The 20,869-nt window shown below is 36.6% G+C and overlaps 1 protein-coding gene across 1 annotated transcript in view; it reads left to right on the top strand.

The window, feature by feature from the left end:
• PACRG (parkin coregulated) overlaps window positions 1-20,869 on the top strand; it is a gene marked incomplete at both ends in the record, with an annotated part of 515,268 nt that overhangs the window by 208 nt on the left and 494,191 nt on the right. The window lies entirely within an intron of this gene.

Here is a 20,869-nt window from a genome sequence, read left to right as displayed (position 1 = left end):
GTGGTAGATGCTGGCCGGTCCTGTGATGGATTCCGAATCTGTGTCCTGGGTGGTCTTTGGCAAAAATGGCAATTCCCCCGCAGACGGTGCCCAGCAGAGTGTGGAGGTCCCGGCTGGGTTGTTAGAAAGGATCTATCCCATTTATAAGCACCTTCCCAATAACTCATGATTTCTAGACCACCCCGAATTACTCTTAAACTATTGACACGAAAATAAAAAAGAGCCTCTTATTGATTCCTGATGGAGCCCCCCTCAGCAAAGGGCCTTCTAGAAGGCGAGTTCTTAGAAATCATAAACTCTTACAGAATTTGACATGTGCTGATGTACACCTGGAAGCAGGAACTCATTAAATCACCTACAATAGAAAATTCTCATCAATTCAACCTAAGAAACTTTAGACTATCCCTGCATTTACTCTTAACAACCTTCTTTCTTACAATATAACATCAGCCTGTTAGAGCTAGGCAATTTCATATGAAGTCTATTTCCAGACCTTTTAAATGATAATTTTCTTAAAAATTGAAGATTCAGTTCAAGTATTTCTATTACTATAATTCGTATTTCATTTCTATTATTTGCAGTAGTAAAATTAAAATATTCTCAATACTATTGGGGGGGAAAGGTTTAAAATGCACACAAGTGATTTAGCTACATGCATGGTAGGTTTTAAGGAAAAACTTTAATATTTGTTAAACAGTTTTAAATTTGGTATGCTAAACCAAGTTTTACCTCTGACTGACTAAGCCAGCTCCTGTCTGGGAATGAGATAGTAATAATAAATGCAGCTTTCAAATTTGTACAATTTACACTCTGGGAGCATCTGACTTATTGTATAGTAGCTCGTTATGTTAAATGAATAGTGTTGCTTTCCAGTATCACATTATTTCTTTTACATAAATGTTGCAAGTCTAACATATACCTTATTCCTAAACCCCATCCTTTACCTACATGAATGAAACAGATAACTTCTAGGTCCCTAGGTCAGATTGCCATACTACACAAAATGATATTTGGATTATTGGAATGTGTGTCAGTTGGCTTACAATAGTGAAAATTTGTGGTAATAGACTAAAACTCTGGCTTGTTGTAGTTGCAGTCCTTTTGCATGGTTTTCACATAAATCGGTGGTTATGGGGGCCAAGATGACTCATTTAACAGCAATATAAAATACTATAACAACACAGTATTTCTAATTATAATCTTGGTCATTTTTTCAGTGTTATATTTGTTCACAGACATGTAGAAAATTTGTCAGATTCTCTCTTTACTAAATTTATGTTTATAATCATGTTTATTTTCTAACATAGCCTTATACCTAAAGTCATAGTTCCTGGAAAATTAAGTATTCCACTATTACCAAATGAAGTAAATATGCTTACAAAACTAAAATAACAAAAAACATTGTGAAGCAGCCTTCTTTATAAACAACTTATTTGAGTTAAATATCTCCTTATATTTGTATTTTTAGGGAAAGTCTCTTACTGTAATAGCTGTATTTCCAGGAAAACCTTCAAAAAAGGATGTGTCATTCTCACTTCATTTAGTGGGAAATTACAATTTATAGATGAAAGCATTATCTGCTTGTTCATTCATTCAATCAGCAACCCCTTATCCCTCTCCCACTCCCTCTCTCTCTCTCTCTCTCTCTCTCTCTCTTTTTTTTTTTTTTTTTTGGTTAGCTAACCCAAGAACTTGCTAGCCATAGGCACAGTTGTGAAGATTTGGGATCAGCAAATCAAAGTCCCTGTCCTTCGTCCTCTGAGGAGAATGACCATACAATAATAAAGTCTTGATAATAGAAAGATACTGTTTATACAAAAGGGCTTCAGTGGTGTAGGAAATAAAACATTTCCTTTTTATATTCAATATTTACATTGCATCATTTCTGTCTTGAGCAGCATAAATCTTTTGGCATTAAAAAGTCAGAGTAGCTCTATTTCTTTCTTAAGGTTTATTTCTATTCAGAAAATAATGTACCAGTCTCCAGCTTTTCTAAATTACAACCTCTGTCCCAAAGCTGAGACTTAAGTCATTTTTCCAGTGTTGGGGCTCACCTTCAGTTACCTTTCAAACACTTGCTAATTAAGCAAGTCACCACCCAGTGCTCTTCCACAAAAGACAAACACAGCTAAACCCTAAAGAGTTCTGTGGGCACTCTGGGTGTTTGAGAATGCTTTAGTAACATAAGTAAATACACTTGATCGTAAACAGATTTGATCAGATGGGCTGTACAAACAAATCCCTATTTAAACAGTCATAATCTGTGTATAGGAATAAAAAATATATCTAAAGTAATAATAAACGTAAATGGCCAGTTTTTAAAGACTCACTATCAAATATTGCTCTTCCTTTACTTCCTTGAAATTGTTACATTCTGTATGAAAACAAGCAAGGAGAAAGTTACTAAAATCAGAGACTAATATTCAAGTTCATATTGTTATATTTGCCTAAGAAGACTGATAGGACATACAGAATTTGAAGATTTCATAGTCCAGTTTCCTCTTAAAGGCCTTGTTTCATGGTATGTTAGAACCTATAACCAGAAACCAGTAAGTAGCTCAGTGTTTCATTGGTTTAATCTCAACTGACACTAGGTGCTTTCTGTGCTAATACACTTTATCATAAAGCAAGTTAAGATTCGGACCCAGAGTTATGATGATACAGAAGTTGACTTCAACTGAAGCTTTGTACAGTAGCTTTCCTTTTCTATAGACTATAGATGTTTTATGTTGAAATCTTAGGGGAATGGAAGAAATAATTATTTAATACTACTTTACTTATAGAGAGATGTTTATACTTACCAATCATACATTCATTCAACACATAGTAGCAATGGTCAATATTTATAAATTATGTATTAAGATATCAATTTGGCTGCTTTAACAGAGTCCAAATAACCATAGTTTAACTAAGAAGGAAGTTGTTTCTGTTACATACAAGTCCAACTTTGTTGAGCACTACTTGTGCATTCTTACTTTATATCCTGTAGGATGATGCCATGGGTCAAGGTGGGCTTACCACCACCGGGCCGAATCCCTACCCCCAGAAAGAAGGAAAGAAAAAGCAGAGAGCTTCCTTTTAGAGGAAAGACCCAGACACTATACCCCACTTCCATTCACATCCCAGTGGCCAGAATTTGGTCATTAGCCTATATTTTCCCTTTTTATAAAAACTTAAGAAAAATTGACCCTTGACACAACTCCCAGGCCCCCATACCTGTTTCATCATGAAAAGGGCTATGAAAATTTTACAGGTGCAAAAAGGCATAATCTCTAACACCTACTTCAGGCATGAGGAGAGAAAAACGGGTCGGGATTGGGCTACAAGAAGAGGCAGGAAGAAATAGAGGACCAGCGGCTTCGTTAGGAATGTGTGTCCGAAAAGTTGCACTGGTCACTCAAGCTCAAATCCATTGCCAAAACCTGGTCTTATGACCACATCCAGTTGTAAGAGAGGCCAGGAAATGGAGTCTCTGGCTGGTAGCTCATGTCCAGCTAAAAACTTGAGGCATTTTATCAGTGTAATAAACAGAAAAAGGGAAATCGGGGGATAATTAGAAATATCCGCCACCAGTGCTAAACATGCTATATTGCTGGTGAGAAGGAAACAGACGAGTAAAATAATTATAGTTTGGGGGCGCCTGGGTGGCTCAGTGGGTTAAAGCCTCTGTCTTCGGCTCGGGTCATGATCCCAGGGTCCTGGGATCAAGCCCCACATCGGCCTCTCTGCTCAGCAGGGAGCCTGTTTCCTCCTCTCTCTCTCTGCCTGCCTCTCTGCCTACTTGTGATCTGTCTGTCAAATAAATAAAATCTTTTTTAAATAAATAAATAAATAAACTTAAAAAAATCATTATAGTTCGTGTAAATACACATCTGTGGTAAGGCTTACAGATGTTTGCTTAGTATAGTGGAAGTACTAATGATGAGGAGACCAAGTGATAATAAGCTGACTGAGATCCTTGTCACCTGTCCGGATTTTTACAATACCATCCAAACTGGTGTCTAGCTTCCTTCCACCATTGGTCGTTTGTTTCATCTATCAGTCTTACTACGTTCATCTTTCCAGTACAAAGTTCCCTTCTCATCACTGGTACCTCCACAGGACAGCAGGGTCTTCTGTGATGCAATCCTATGCCAAGGTTTTAATTTCATCTCCCCTATGCTCATTTCCTTCTTCCAGATTAAGTCTGTAACTCTTCATTGTTGTGATTTCACTTATATTGTTCCCTTTGCTTGAATGCCCTCCTCCCTGCATATCTGCTCACCCTCATTCGTTCAGACATCATGCACAAGTATCTGCTGAGCACTGACTGTGCCAAGCACTGTTTTAGGTGCTGGCAGTTTAGAAATCAGGAAGAGGCAGAACCCATGCTGTGAAGGAGCTCTTGTTTTGTGGCTAGCTAAAACACCCACTGCTTCAAGAAGACTGCCCTAATTCTCCCTCTTTGCCAACCCAGATGGAAAGTTATCCTTTGGTCATTGTTTTCTACTGCGTGTGATAGTTAGTTTGACTCGTGTTTTACCTCCTATAAATTCCCCGTGAGGGGAGAACACACGACTAACCAATTTTTTCATCCTAAGCAGCACCTAACAGTGTACTAAGTATCTGATGAATGAAGGTAAGCAAATCTACCCTTTCTTCTTGTTTCATCTGCTCCCTCTTTCTTGTTGCTATCATAGTCATTTGTCTTTAGTCTGGGTTTTGGGTTTGTTTTTTTTTAACCCCCCTCCCCTAATTAAGGAGCTCAAAAGATCCCTTTAAAACTCAGCCAGATCAAGGCATTCCTTATCTCAAACCCTTCAATGGCTCTTCATCTCAGAGTGAAAGTTAAAATTCTCATCTGCCCGTAAGGTCCTAAGTGGTATTTCAGTGTTTTCGTCCTCACTCATTCTGTTCCATCCACAGCGCTTTCCTTGCTGTCCTTGAATACGCCAGTTGCCCAGCTGGCTCAGTGCCTTTGCCCTTTCTGTAACCTCTAGTGGAAATGCATTTCCCCCTTACATACCACCATCTCCCGTTCCTTCAGTTTTTTGCCGAAAATTAACGTTGCATTAAAGGCTTCCGTGACCATTTAAAATTTCAACCTCTTATTAATCTCTTCCATCCCTGCTCCAGCACACTCATCTTCTTTACATCTTATGTTTTTCCGTAAATACTGACCACCCGCTAATATTGATTTAGTTTATCCTAGGTCTTCTTCCACTACAGAGTAAGATCCTTGAGGGCAGGGAATTAGTGCTATTTTACCCACTGCTGCATCTCTGTCCCTAAGTTCCTGGCACATAAGAGGTGCTGGGGTTTTTTTTGGTTTTTTTTTGTTTGTTTGTTTGTTTTGTCAAATAGATTAATGAATGACCACCTTTTAATCTATAATGAGACAATCATCTTTGAATAGCAGCTTTAAGAAAATGCTAATGGTATTATATAAATATAAAGTATAGGAATTAGAATAATTTACAAATGTTTTATGCCATATTTTAACTACCTTATTATATAAGTTATCTATGGTCCTTATAAAATGTTAAAGTGGTAAGGTTTAGAAAAGTTTTCTCCTATCTAAAAATTTTAGGTTTTTTCCCCCCAAAATCTTCTTAAAATTTTAATGTTCTATTTTAAAGCTTTGCTTTTTCCTGATTCATTTTTGTTTAGGAAGTGGGATAGATAGTTTGGTTGTTGTTGTTTTTTTTCTCCCCAGATGATCAGAGGGTTCTTACACCACCCTTTACATATAGTTAAACTAAATTATATAAAATATCTTCCTATTTAATGTGAATGACCTGGCAATGGTATATGTATATTAAATATAGTAGCTTTTTTTTTTAAAGGAGAGAGAATTTTTTTTTTAAGATTTTATTTATTTATTTGACAGAAGTCACAAGTAGGCAGAGAGGCAGGTGTGGGATGGGAGGGAAGCAGGCTCCCCACTGAGCAGAGAGCCCCATGTGGGGCTTGATCCCAGGACCCTGTGATCATGACCTGAGCTGAAGGCAGAAGCTTTAACTCACTGAGCCACCCAGGTGCCCCGATAGTAGTTTTTTATATGTTTTGATATATGATAGTCATTTTTATTCCATCTGAATTTCCAGCCTGTGTTATGAGGAGACAAGGCAGATTTTTTTTTTTTCCCCACTTAGCATATAAATCTCAGACAACTTAATTTTTTTGTTGTTGTGGTTTCAGGACACTTACCAAATGGTAGAACAAGGAATGGAACTTAGATTTCTAGGTATTTCTGACTGGGACCAGTCCGCTATTGCTCACTTGTTTTTTAGACTTTAGTTGATACATCATATGCCAACATAAATGTATCATTTGAATATTAAACCAATGACACTGGTCCAGCTCCCAGATCTTGAAACATTATTAACACAGAACTCCCTCAGCCCTTTTCCAGTCACTGCCCAAATATACCCCAAAGTTCAATCTTCTGACAACAGATTTGCATCCATGGAATCCTAAAATCTGTTAACTGTATTGTGTCTGGCCATAAGTTTGTGTGACTCACCCACATTATTGCATATGATTACAGACCCTCTATACTCATTCCTGTGTAATACTTTTGGGTGTCTATAGAACATTATGTATCTGTTCTTCCACAAATGAGTTTTTGTGTGACCTCTAGGTTAGGATTGTCACAAATAGTGTTACTAGGAAAATTCTAATACATTTTTTTGGAGAAAATATGTATAAATGTCCAAGAATATACTCCTGGGAATTTCCGAGCCCTGGGGTATATATATGTTTGCTTCAGTAACTATGTCAAAATCATTTTCCAAATTTATTTTTCATATTTAAACTCTTGCTAGATCGACATGACAATACTGTTTACTCTATCTTCTAGTTGTTGTTCTCTTTATTTTGCATTTTAGGTATCCTAGTGGGTGTATAATATTATCTCATTGTGAATTTAATCCTAATTTTCCTTATGACTAATGAAGCTTTAAACTTTTAAAAATATATTTATTGGTCATTTGATTATCCTCTTTTGTGAGGTGTCTTTTCACAACCTTTGGGTGTTTTCCTCATAACTTCATTTGGCTTATAAGCCATTTATTAAATGTATATGTTCCAAATATAGTTTCCCACTCTCAATTTCCTACCCATCCTCTCTCTTTTTTTTTTTTTTTTTTTTTTTGAGAGAGTGTGATGAGCAGCCCTGGGCGGAAAAGGGAGAGAGGGTTAGGCAGAAGGAGAGAAAGAGATTTCCTCCCTCTGGTAACCAGTACTCTCTTTCTATTTTGCTCTTTCATTTGTTTTGTTTTGATTCAGTATGTAAGTCAAATTATACAATATTTGTTGTTATAAATTATTTCACTTAGTATAATGTCCTGTGGGTCCATCCTTGTTGCAAATGGCAATATTTCATTATCTTTCATGGCTGAGTAATATTCCAAATATATGTCTCTCTCAAATCTCGTTTATCTATTCATCGATTGACAGACACAGGTTGTTTCCATATAATGGCTATTGCTATTGTAAATAACACTACAATGAACATACAGGTATATATATCTCTTGAAATTATTTTTCATTTTCTTTGGATAAATACCTAGAAGTGGAACTGCTGGATCACATGGTAGTTCTAAGTTTTTAAAAAATCCCCATGCTGTTTTCCATAGTGGCTGTCGAACTTACTTTCCCACCAACAGTGTATGAGGGTGTCCTTTTCTCCATATCTTCCCCAGCACTTCCTATTTTTCGTCTTTTTGATAATAACTGACCTGACAGGTGTGAAGTGATTATTTCATTCTGCTTTTAACTTGCATTTCCCTGATGATTAATACACTGAGCACAGAACATTGAACATCTCTTCATGTTCCTTTTGGCCATCTATATGTCTTCTTTGGCAATATGTCCATTTAAGTCCTCTACACATTTTTTAGGTGGATTTTTGTTATTGTTGTTCTTGTTATTGTTGTTGTTATAAGTTCTTTGTATATTTTGGCTACTAACCCTCTTTATATCACATACCTTTTACAGATATTTTCTCCTAGTCATGGGTTGCCTTCTCATTTCGTTCATGGTTTTGTTTGCTGCATAAAAGCTTTTTAGTTTAATGCAATTGCATTTGCTTATTTTAGCTTTTGTTGCCCATACCTGTGAAGACTGGTCCAGAAAATATTGCTAAGACCTATGTCAAAGTGCTGATTGCCTGTGCTTTCTTCTAGTGATTTTATTATTTTAAGTCTTACATTCAAGTCTTTAATCCATTTTTAATTTGTTTTTATACATGGCATAAGACAATGGTCCAGTTTAATTTTTTTATACTAGTCCAGTTTCCCCAGCACCATTTACAGAAAATACTGTATTTTCTCCATTGTATTAGCCTTGCCTTCTTTCTCATAGATTATTTGGCCATACGTGTGTATGTGTCTATTTCTAGGCCCTTCATTCTATTCCATTGATCTACATGTGTATTTTTGTGCCAGTAGCATACTGTTTTGATTACTACAGCTCTGTAGTATTGTTTGAAATCAGAGAGCATGATGCCTCCTGTTTATTCTTCTTTCTCAAGATTGCTTTGGCTATTTGGGATGTGTTGTGGTTTCATACAAATTTTTGGATTCTTTCTTCTAATTTTATGAAAAATACCACTGTATTTTGTTGGGGATGGCACTGAATCTCATAGATTGTTTTGGGTAGTGAGGGCACTTTAACAGTATTCTTCCAATTTATGAGCATGGTATGTCATTCCATTTATTTGTGTCATCAATTTTTTTTTTCATCAACGTCTTATATGTTGTTGTGTTTTTTTTTAAGATTTTATTTATTTGAGAGAACGACCCATAGCAAGAGAGAGCAGAGCAGGAGGGAGGAGCAGAGAGAGAAGCAGTCTCCCCACTGAGCAGGGAGCCCCACATAGGGCTTAATCCCAGGACCCCACTAGGATCGTGACTTGAGGAAAAGGCAGATCCTTAACCAACTGAGCCACCCAGGCACCCCAATGCCTTACAGTTTTCAGAGAACAAGTCTTTCATCTTTTGGTTAAATTTATTCCTAGGTATTTTATTCTGTTTAATGCAACTGTAGGTGGAACAGTTAATTTGTTTTTTGATGGCTCATTATTAGCATATAAAAACATGACCAATTTCTGTTAATTTTGTATCTTGAGATTTATTGAGTTCATTTATTATCTAATAATTTTTTGATGGAGTTTTTGTGGTTTTCTATATATAGTATGTCATCTGCAATTTCTTTTTTCTTATCAATTCAGATGCCTTTTTATTTCTTTTTCTTGCCTAATTGCTCTGGCTAGGACTTCCAAAACTATTTTGAATAAAAATGGTAAAAATAAAGTGGAAAGGGCACCTGGGTGGCTCAGTGGGTTAAAGCCTCTGCCTTCAGCTCAGGTCATGATCCCAGGGTCCTGGGATAGAGCCCCACATTGGGCTCTCTGCTCAGCGAAGAGCCTGCTTCCTCCTCCTCTCTCCCTCTGCCTGCCCCTCTGCCTACTTGTGATCTCTGTCAAATAAATAAATAAATTCTTTTAAAAATAAATAAATAAATAAAGTGGGCATCTTTGTCTTGTTTGTGGTCTTCAAGGAAAGGCTTTCAGCTCGTCACCATTGAATATGTTAGCTGTGGGTTTGTCATACATATGGCCTCTACTATGCTGAGCTACATTCCTTATATACTTACTTTGTTGAGAGTTTTTATCATATATGGACGTTGAATTCTGTCAAATTGTTTTTCTGCACCTATGAGATGATAACATAATTTTTGTTTTAGTTTTGTTAATGTGGTGTTTCATGTTGATTGGTTTCTGGATGTTGAAGCATCCATGCACTACTGGAATGAATCCCACTTGGTTGTGGTATATGATCCTTTTAATACGTTATTTAATTCAGTTTGCCAATATTTTCTTGAGGATTTTTGCATCTATATTCATCAAAGATATTGGCCTAAGATTTTCTCTTTTTGTAGTGTGTTTTTCTGGTTTTGTCATCAGGGTAATTCTGGCTTTGTAAAATGAGTTTGGAAGCATTCTTTTCTCTTTCTTTTTTTTTTAATGATTTGAAAAGGATAACTACTAACTCTTTTAAACTATCTATAGAATTCACCTGTGAAGCTGTCTGGTCCTAGACTCTTGTGTTTTGAGAATTTTTAAATTAATGATTAAATTGTATTATTTGTAATCAGTCTATTAAGATTTTCTGTTTCTTCATGATTCCGTCTTGGAAGATTGTGTGTTTCTAGAAATTTATGTCTTCTAGATTTTGCAATTTGTTCATGCATAATTATTTATAGTAATCTCTAATGATTCTTTGTATTTCTGTGGTATCAATTACAACTTCTCTTTGGGTTTGGCTAGCAAACCCTGAGATGGCAAACTAAAAGATTATTCCAGACACCTAAGTAGGAGAAAGAAGAGGGCCTGGGGCCAGGCATACTGGTGGTGATAGGCCTCAAATCAAGTTTACCTCCACTTTTGTTATGCATGTTTTTGTTACCTCAAAGAATCAGAATTAGAAAGGAATGTAGAGTTTCAATATCTAGGGCAGTGACATTTACAGGCATTGTGTGATCAGAACTACTTGTATTCATGACCTGCAGGCAGGGAGTAGGTGACCATTAAGGATTTATATCTAACCTAAGTTAAGCATCTGTCCCCTGGGGGATAGCATTGGGCCACAATGAGAATCTGGCTGTTTTCAGCCCAGAAATTTAAAAGGAGGCCCAGTGTTCTGGTCATTCCTTTGCTTCTCAACTAACCTCTTCCAAGGAGGATTGTGTTTGTCCCTAGCCAGGCATTGTGAATTCCCACATTCCCCCCTTTCTTATTCTTTGCAGGTTGGAGGTCTTGCTGCAGTTGTGCCCGGTACAAATCTTGAGCTTCTCCAGTTTGGGGAAAGCGCTGGTATTCTGACTTTGCAAACTGAAAAAAGAAGCAATAGACAAATGAGTAAAATAATGGACAGTCGGATGATTCCCCATCTGGTATTAGAAAACCAGTTTTTGGGGGTTTAACCATTGTAGATTTTGACAAGAAAATACCCTAGGTTTTTTGGTTATGCTCATGTTCATTAATGGTGGTAAGAGAAGATAAAATCTGTTTCTTTAAGTTGTGAATGTCTAAGGTTAAATTGTCATGAAGGGATCCTTGAAGATGCTTCTTAATTCTTCCCAGATCATGTTGAGTACCGTTCCAGTATAAAGAGGCCTTATGGGCCTTATGGGCCTTATGTGCCCAGTCACAATTAAGATCCTGGCAAAAAGCCAGGGCCTTCTGTTTCTCTCCCAAGTATTCTATTGCCACTTTCATCAGTTGGAGTCTCTCTGACAATTTTTTTTTTTTTAGATTTATTTATTTATTTGACAGAGAGAGACAGCGGGAGAGGGATCACAAGCAGGGGGAGTGGTAGAGGGAGAAGCAGGTTTCCCGCTGAGCAGGGAGTCTTATGTGGGACTGAATCCCAGGACCCCAGGACCATGACCCGAGTGGAAGGCAGACGCTTAATGACTGAGCCACCCAGGTGCCCCTCCCTAACAATTTTTGATTGATCGTCTGTTGTAACTGGAATTCTCAGGTTACATTATACGCAATTTGATCAATGTGTTGGGTGGTTTGGAGCGTATGGGTGAGAGTAGCTATGGCAACACTAGTGGTTGTCAAAATGGAGTTAGCTGCTACCATGTCTGCAATGAGTAGGCCTAGAAACCTGCATCGCCTTTTTGATTCACTAAGTGCCTGATGAAGAATGCTGAGAATGCTGATTTAGATTCCTCCCAAGGCCTAGTAAGGTTAACAGGGATAAAGGAAAGAGGCTGTCTTCTTAAAACACAGATGTGAGTAGCTTTTTGGTAAGTAATATTGTAATTACTTAGGCTGCTGCATAATGTGCTTTCCTCCTTTGGAGGTCTTGATAAAGTAGCATCTAACCTCCGTAGATAGGGATATATAGATTCCAAATAAGAAAACATAATGGTGTGGTATACAGAGTTGAATATAATCAGTAAAGTTCTTATGAAAAATCATGTCATAACTACCTGAGGAATTGTAGTATTCTCAATGCCACACAGAGAGAGGGGGGAAATACATGTCCTAGCCTCCAGAGGGACATTTGAATGAGGAGAGTTAAGGCCTTTGCACGAGATTATGAGAGGCTGTTCTGCCCATCCAGCCTCCATTGCTACCTGGATGGATTTTAATCTCTATCTCATTAGCTATTAAACATCCTCTTGGACTCCAGTTTGTAATAGTATTATTATCTAGATTAAGGGTATTGGGTTAAGAGTTCAACATGTCTTCCAAGTTATCCTCTCTGAAGATGGGGTCCATTTAGTACTATTCTCAAAGATGAAAAGAAAGGAGTGGCTTTTATTATCAGTCTGATTGCTGTGCCAGATAATGCCAGTGGAGACAAAGCTTAATTTAGTGTTTGTGTTGGTGCCTTTAGGCACAACTGTAAACAAATTTGGGAGGATACAGTAATGCAAAGAGGATCATACAGAGAAGTGCATATGGGAAGAATTGTGGCATATAAATTTACATTATATAGTATGAAAGCCCAGAAGGAGCCATTAAGCTAGGGTTGGAAAAAGGGGAAGGAGGTTCCTCCTACCCAATTAGAGTTATTGTTGAGCATGAAAAGGGTGCATCAGCTCCCATTAAGGGTTTCCAGAAGGGCAGGTTAAGCATGTATGCCCAGTAGTTAGTGGCCATAGCTCCTGGAATGAAAGAGTATAATATACCCATCATGACAGAAGTTGCACTTAAAACTGAGAGTGTGGCAGGAACATGTTTTCAGGTGTGGGGCCTTACCCTGTGGGACTTTTTCAGATATCTAAATAGTTCTCTTCAGGTCTCTGCAGGTCATTCCGGTTGCTTGTTGTGGTTTCTGGGGTTGGGGTTTGCTTAACTTAAGCGGACTCACCTGTGGGATGGGGTTTTGGCTGTGACAGGCCATGATATGGCTTGATGTTCCCTGCCAGGAGCAAGGTGGTCCTTCCTGTGAGGAGACATAAGCATATCCTCTTCCCCAAGTGATGAGTTCATGGGGGCCTTGCCATAGACTTGAGTTAGGGTCTTCCCATGAGACTAAGAGTTATAGTCCTAGGGATTCTTGTGTGAAATGTTTTAATGCTGGGGTTAAAAATTGGTCATTCAAATTAAGAAGGTTTAGAGTTAAGAGTGCCTTGTATAATTGTGAATAGGGGTCTGGATTACTTAGACCTATATTCCCCCTCTTTTGTTTATTTAACATGTTTTTAAGGGTAGGGTGTGCACGTTCAATAACAGCTTGTCCTTGTGGGTGATAAGGGATGCCTGTATGATGCATGATTCCCCAAAGAATGTAATTTTTATTTTTACAGCTGGTTGGTCACATCTGAGTTTATGCATGTCTCTCTCAAATATGACATTTTAGTCAAAGCCTTGGTAAAATAACCAGTGTTTTCAATGGTGTCCTGTTATAAGGAGAACAGATTGTTACTGAACTTGATAGGGAAAAACTGTACTCTAAGATGGCTGACCAAACCAACAAGGGAATTCCAGTCCCTGTCTCAAAGCCCTTCCGGGTTCTTCTTTTCTACCCCGTTTCCTCACGTGCCAAAAGTACCAAGTATGCAGAAGTAGAAGGGTACAAATCCCCCTCCCTGCTTGTGCTCAAGGCTCAGACCTTTGGAGAACAACCTCGTCTGAGCCCACCCGTGTTAAATAAACCTCCAATCCTCCAAAGTCTCCAGGTGCCTCTTGGTTCTTCCATCAGGATCCAGTCCAGGTTGCACAACCAACTTATGTAAATGACTAGGATTGCCATGTCAGAAATACTGAGAGACCTTTGAATTTTGGAGGGTTTAGGTAGAGAGAAAAAATTAAATGCTTTAATTTGTTTTATTATTCCTTATATCACTGATGTCTTAAGAGAAAGTCTCCTTAGTCTGGAAGAGCAAATAGAGAACCAGCAATGTTTTAAATAAGAGTCACAAAAAACTATAATTATCTTTTCCAATTCACTTAGTCCCATGATACTGTTCTTGTTTAGTTTGAATGCAGCTTTAGTTAGTTCTGGAAATTCCTGCCCATCTTAGTTTTAATCTTAAAGACATCAAATACTTGCATTTGCCCTGAAGTCCTTCATATAAATTTCCTTGAAGATGGAAGAATAACTATAAATGACAAAAATTCAGACTGGACATAGATAAAGATCTGATGAGATGAGAGTTTACAATAGCAGTAATCAAAATATCAAATGATGATCTTATATTAAAACTTTAGGAATTGCATATAACCTCTAGAATAGTTACAGCATTTACCCAAAGGTAACCTAAGGCTTATCATTTGTTTAACCATGCTTCCAGAGTAACTTAACATACCAAATAAAAAGGCCTAATGAATTAAAGAGACTTCATTTACAATTTAAATCTTGAGAAATTTGTTAAAAACAAAACAAACTAAAACAAAAAAAAAAAACCCTCAGAAAGGATTAGGATTAGGGATTGTTAAAGACCTGCTAAAACAAAACATAGAAACTAGTTTTTTGAGCAGACAAAAGAGGAAAAAGAATCCTTTGTTTGCACTTTTTTATCAAGAACAAACCAACAATTCAAGAAAACTTTGACCTTTTAACAAGAGAGTAAGCAGACTTTTAGTCTTATACCAGTGTACTTGAAAATCCATTCATTTAATCTTATTGGGTCTTGACCATACCTAAAATTCATTTCTAAAGATTTCCCTCCAGACCTTTTACAGCTTTCTTTTGCATTCAGATTTTGAACGAAGTCATTTTGAACCAAGTCATTTTTCCCAACCAACCACCTTATTTAGGACAAAATTAGCTTCTCTTACCTCCAACAAAAGTGCATTCTCATTCCTTATATCTTTCTTATATATTTTTTTCCTTTTCTACATATAGAGTAGTTTCCCATCAGTCTTAATTGCATTTAGCAGGATTTTGCACTTTTAGAAACCTTAGTCTTCACAGTGAAAACTAAGCAGTAACCAATTGCAAACTGTTACAGCAAAATTCTTTAGATGGCAAATTTATGAAATAATTAAGCATAAAGCACATTTACCAACAGACTCAAGTATCCTTAGTTCTTTTGGAATAAGAAGTCAAAAGCATGAACCTACATCCAGGAATCAATGCTTTAGCACTTTATCCTATTTCCAAAAGACCTAGATGTCCAATGAATTTAATCCCATTTATCATCCAACTTTGAGCCAGACAATTAACCATCATCTTAGTTATCTTTAGTTATCTTTTTACTAACGGATAACATGAGCTTACTTGACTTTTAGCAAACCTCAATAGAATAAATTTTACATTTAATGTTGATAATTTTAAAGACATGTCTGTCTTCATTAAAGCAACAAACTTAAATTAGTTTAAATACTGAATATGTCTCACCTGGACCCACTTTTTTAAAAGTCTATCAGTTTTTTCCCCATTGTCAGTTTTTACCTGAGACACTGGTGGGGAAATCCCAAGATGGCAGGGTTTTTTTTGTTTGTTTTTTTCTTTGATGCACAGAAATTTTAAATTTAATTTTAAGTATCTATATGATGAAGTTCTAGAATATAGGTGAGGTTCGGTGGGGTGAGGTCCGGAGCCGATGAGCAAGAAAGAATTCTTGAGACATCTTTGATGCAAAATGGTGGTTTATTAAAGCACAGGGACAGGACCTGTGGGCAGGAAGAACTACTGCCCCGTGGTTGTGAGGGGTGGCAGGTTTATGTACCATGGAGTTGGGGGGGAGGTAAGGAAAAGGGAGGTTTCAACAGAACTTTCATATGCTAAAGAGGACCTACAAGAAACCTGATACTAGAGCCTTGCTATTGCCAAGGTCATTTTGCCCTCTAGCAAGGTATTAACATTAAGATGGGTGGGAGATTCCTAAAGAATGTCACAGATGTCCCACCCAGGAGTTGGGGGGGGGGGACTTTGGAAGGTGTCAGCTTTTGCTTTGTCCTCAGCCAGCCTTCTGTTCCCTCATCATATAGTTACCAAATTCTCTCTTTATGGTTTGTATATAGTTTCAGAAATATTTTTTTCATCCTGATATATGTGGCTTTCTTGCATATGTTTTCTTCTTATGATGTTCCATAGATTATTAATTATTCAGTCACTAATTCATTTTTTAAGATAAGAGGTAAGGCCTTAATTTGGTCTGTTCCATATAGAGACCACCCATCCAGTACCTTTTATAAATAGTAACTGTGGACTCTATTCTGTCTTACTGGTCAGTTTATCACTGAGCGGGTATCATACTGTCTTAATTGTTTTAAGTTTATAAATCTTGATATTTGGTAATATAAGTTTCATCAATTTGTTTTCATCCTCTTTGACATTCTTGATCTCTTACTATCTATAGGGATTTTAGGATTAGTTGTCAAGTTTCATGAAAATCTCTTGGGATTTTGACTAGAATAGTATTGAATAGTATTGGGGGACAAGAGTAGTCTATTCTTTTTTTTTTTTTTTTAAGATTTTATTTATTTGACAGAGATCACAAGTAGGCAGAGAGGCAGGCAGAGACAGAGAGGAAGGGAAGCAGACTTCCTGCTGAGCAGAGACCCCGATGTGGGGCTCGATCGCAGGACCCTGAGATCATGACCTGAGCCGAAGGCAGAGGCTTTAACCTACTGAGCCACCCAGGCGCCCCAATAGTAGTCTATTCTTAACTTGCTAAAGGTTTAATACTAAGTAATATTGAATTTTATCAAAGACACTTTCTACACCTTTTGAAATGATTATAAGGTTTTTATTGCATCAGTCCCAGTATTAATTTAATGTTAATTGTATGCATAGATGATATTATAATATTACCTTCTCCTTACATTCTTGTATGTGATTCAGTCATGATGTGTTTAGCTTAAAAAACAAGTATAAGTCATTGGTATCTCTTCCGCTTTCAGGTAGCAAAATTGCTCCCAGTAACCTACCACAATCTTATAAATTATCACCCCAACTAGGTATTAATGTCAAGGTGGTGTTTTAAGTTAGCTCTGGCTACCATAACAAAACACTGCAGCCTGGAGTGGCTTAAACAACAGAAATTTATTTCTCATAGTTGTGGAGTCTGGGAAGTCCAAGATCAAGGTGCTGGCCAGTTCAGTTCCTGGTGCGGGCTCCCTGCAGGTGGTGTGACTTAAACATTGTGTCCCCACAGGGGCTTTCCTCAGTGCAAGCACACACAGAGACTCTCTTACTCTTCTTTTAAAACTGCTAATTCCATCCCAAAGGCCCTACTATCTCATCTAACCCTACATACCTTCCAAAGGCCCAGTCTCCAAAGATCATCACCCTGGGATTAAGGCTTCAACATACAAATTTTGAGAGACACAAATATTCAGTCCATAACAAGTTGGGGATGGGATTGGTGAGTTTGACTCATCTTGTGGGCTGAAGGAGGGGCCTACTTTCCTGGAGTTCTTTGCTACTAGAACAAAATGATGTTTGTAAACTAATGGAAAGCTAAAATTTTCCTTTAGGAATGAAATTAAATACGTGTACTACACTTGCATTGTACAAAAAATAATTCATTGTGTTACGGAACCTGGACTGGATCCTGATGGAAGAACGAGTCAGGAGTCTCCTGACTCAGAGACTTCGGAGGATCAGAGGGTTTTTTTTAATACCACTGGGCTCAGAGGGAGTTGTTCTCCAGAGGTCTGAGGCTGGAGCACAAGTAGGGAGGGGAATTTATACCCATCTACTTCTGCATACTTGATACTTTTGGTGCACGGGAAAGGGGGTAGGAAAGAAGAACCCGGAAGGGCTTTGAGACAGGGACTGGAATTCCCTTGCTGGTTTGGTCAGCCATCTTAGAGTACAGTTTTCCCCTATCAAATGGATTTAATGTTTTTCTTTTAACAATGTGTTTTGGGGGGTGCCTGGGTGGCTCAGTCTGTTAAGCACCTGCCTTTGGCTCAGGTCATGATCTCAGGGTCAGGCTCCCTGCTTGGTGGGGAGCCTGCTTCTTCCTCTCCCTCCGCTACTCCTCCTGCTTGTGATCTCTCTGTCAAATAAATAAATAATATCTTAAAAAAAAGAAAAACACAATGTGTTTTTGAACAATTATTTTAATTATAAAAGGGAAACATTCTTAGGTAGAGATTTAAGAAAATAACTAAAAAAAAAAGAAAGAAATATAAAAATCCCTTTTACTAGAGTTAATCACTCTTGAACTATTACTGAAAAGCATCTTTATATGCTTTCTGTGTAAAATTGCAATCATATCATACATATGTTATTAATGCTAAGGCTAAACCTGAGGTGGGATGGCCTTAATTTTTCTCGGCCTCCACAGTATATTTTAAATTTTGGTAACTGCCATTCTCATTGCTATTTTATTTCTTTATTTGATTTACTTACAGTTTGTTTGGCTTTTTGTTTTTATCTTCATATATTATCTTCTGAATTTTATCTGGTTTTGGTAATAGATTTATTTCTGCTCTTGCATATGATTTTTGTTCTCTTACTCCCCCTTATCAATTTCCTTTACTAAAGTTTTGATTGAAATTTTTATCTCATGCCTTTCTTTTTAATACCTTTATTTTTAATAGAGATTATTATTCTTATTATAAAGGTATGTAAGTGTATTCCTGTTTTTAGTTTCATATGATTGTTATTTATGAGTGATTCTTTTTCCCATTGGTTGAACCTTTATGATCATGTTTTGACTATTTTTTTTTTATAGATTTGTTGCTTGATGGTTGTGTTATTTCATTTCTACAGTTTTAGTTCCTTGGAATTTATTAGTTATCATTGTGGTCTAGAATAAGACATTTTCTGGAAATTTTCTTTGGAAACTTGAAAATAGACATTTTTTGCCCATAGTTATTCTGGATTGTTAATAGCAGATAATTTATTTTACTTCAGCTTATTACAGAAACCATCAATATAAACATATTTTCACTATTTGATAATATAGGTCATGAATAGTAAGGCTTCCAGATAAGATTTGGTTATTTCCTCTTGTGTCTTTTCTCTATCCATATTTAATAGTTCATAGGACAGTACTTTCTTCTACTTTGTCTGAATGGAAGATTTAAAAACACTACTGATTGCTAAAAATCCACTTATTAAATGTTCTTGGTTCTTGTCAAGGATTTTGATAAGTAAGGAGAAAAATGCAAAAGAAAACAAGTTATAAACAAGAATTGGAAAACGGTGGGAGAACTCATCAAGATGTATTATTTTGCTTCTCTTTAATCTCATCAGGAGACATACCAAATTCCTGTTTCAGGAGTTCCTGAAAATGACCTAATGATAGATAGCAATTTTACTCAAATTTACTTGAAGGACCCAGAATTCTAGAACTTGTCTATAGTATCCCAGTTATTTGATTTGCTGGAAAAAAAACCATATTTGTATTTTCAATATATTTCATATTCTATGGCCTTAAAATGAAAATTTTGACAGAGAGTTCAGGAAGACCTACTAATTTTTGTTACTGCTTAATAAGAACCAACTTAAAAATTAATCTGCCACTTTGGGGGGTTGTGCAGACACATCATTGATCACACGGTGACCAAGTTTTGGTGAGAAGCATGACAAATTTTAATGCATAGCGTGACCACTGGTTTTGTTGGAGATAAAAAACGAGGCAAGAGGATTTTAGGTTTAATATTTAGCATCCAAGAATTGAAACGCTAAAGCATTTATAAGCTAATTCAGTTCATCTATGGTAGAGAAGAAGTATTATGTTTAGTGAGAGATTTATTAAGTTTTCCATATACATGTAAGAGTCATAGCCTAAAAAATATTTAAGATATTACCTATGAATTTTATTACTTACCAAAGCCACTGCCATTTAGGAAAAAGCATGTGAATTTATTATATCATAAAGAATAAATTGCATTGTATAAATAATAATTTATACTTTAGAATTATCCTCCAAAACCAATTCAAATTAAAGACATCAATGTAGCAGAGGTTAGAGAAAGTAAGACTAGAAAAAATATGATTATATAATAAATGCCAGATAAAATAATGAGTAAAAGATAGATTATGCTAACTACCTTCCTTTTGTGGTTTTTACTTAGAAGAAAATCCGTGGAGAAATATATATCACAGATTATTCTAAATTAAGGTAGTTAATAAATAGTCCCCAAGACAAACAGTAAATTCTTAACCAAATCTTCTGTGTCCTGCACTTTGTATAAAAAAAGAAGTCAGTTATTTTACATGATAAAACTGTAACTTTATTTCAAAAACAAGCAGATGACACACAATTAAATGCCTTCACATGAACATAAAAAAGTATTTTAACTTAGCCCATATTATATTTAAGTATATTTTAGAATTTATATAATTAGTGATTATTGAAACAGAAAAGCAACAATTGTATAAAATAAATAATAGTAATTTTGTTATTTATTTCTTTAGAAAAAAATCACTTACTTATTTTCCCAAAGATTTAGATTTATTCATGTATTTTAGAGATTGAGAGAGAGAGAGAGAACGGCCATGAATGGGGGAAGTGGCAGAGGGGAAGAATCCTCATTGAGGCTCCTGGGATGGAACTCTGCATTGGGATCCTTGATGAGCAGAGAGCCAGCTTCTCCCTCTCCTCTGCTGCTCCCCCTGCTTGTTCTCTTTCTCTCTCTGTGTGTGTAAAATAAATAAATAAAATCTTAAATAAAATAAAATGCTTAGTCTCCTGTTAGGAAAAGCATGGGCTAATATCCCCCTGGGAAAGGTTGGGAGCATTCTGGAGAGTAGATGTTAAGCGCCCTAAAAAGTTCTGTCTACTGCCAGGCTTATGTTGACAAATTGAACTTGTTATTTCAACTTCTAATATTCTATAAAATAATTAGTTAAATTTGTTAATGTCACTCTGTTTTGTAATAGATCTCACCTTTATCCCTGGCCAGTCACCCACAAATAAGTGATATTTGTCTTTGAGGAAAGTAGATTGAAGC

This window comes from Martes martes (assembly GCF_963455335.1).
Source record: "Martes martes genome assembly, chromosome: 6".
In the NCBI taxonomy this organism is placed as follows: Eukaryota; Metazoa; Chordata; class Mammalia; order Carnivora; family Mustelidae; genus Martes; species Martes martes.
The sequence above is the reverse complement of the archived record's forward strand: the minus strand, read 5'-3'. Positions and strand labels throughout refer to the sequence as shown.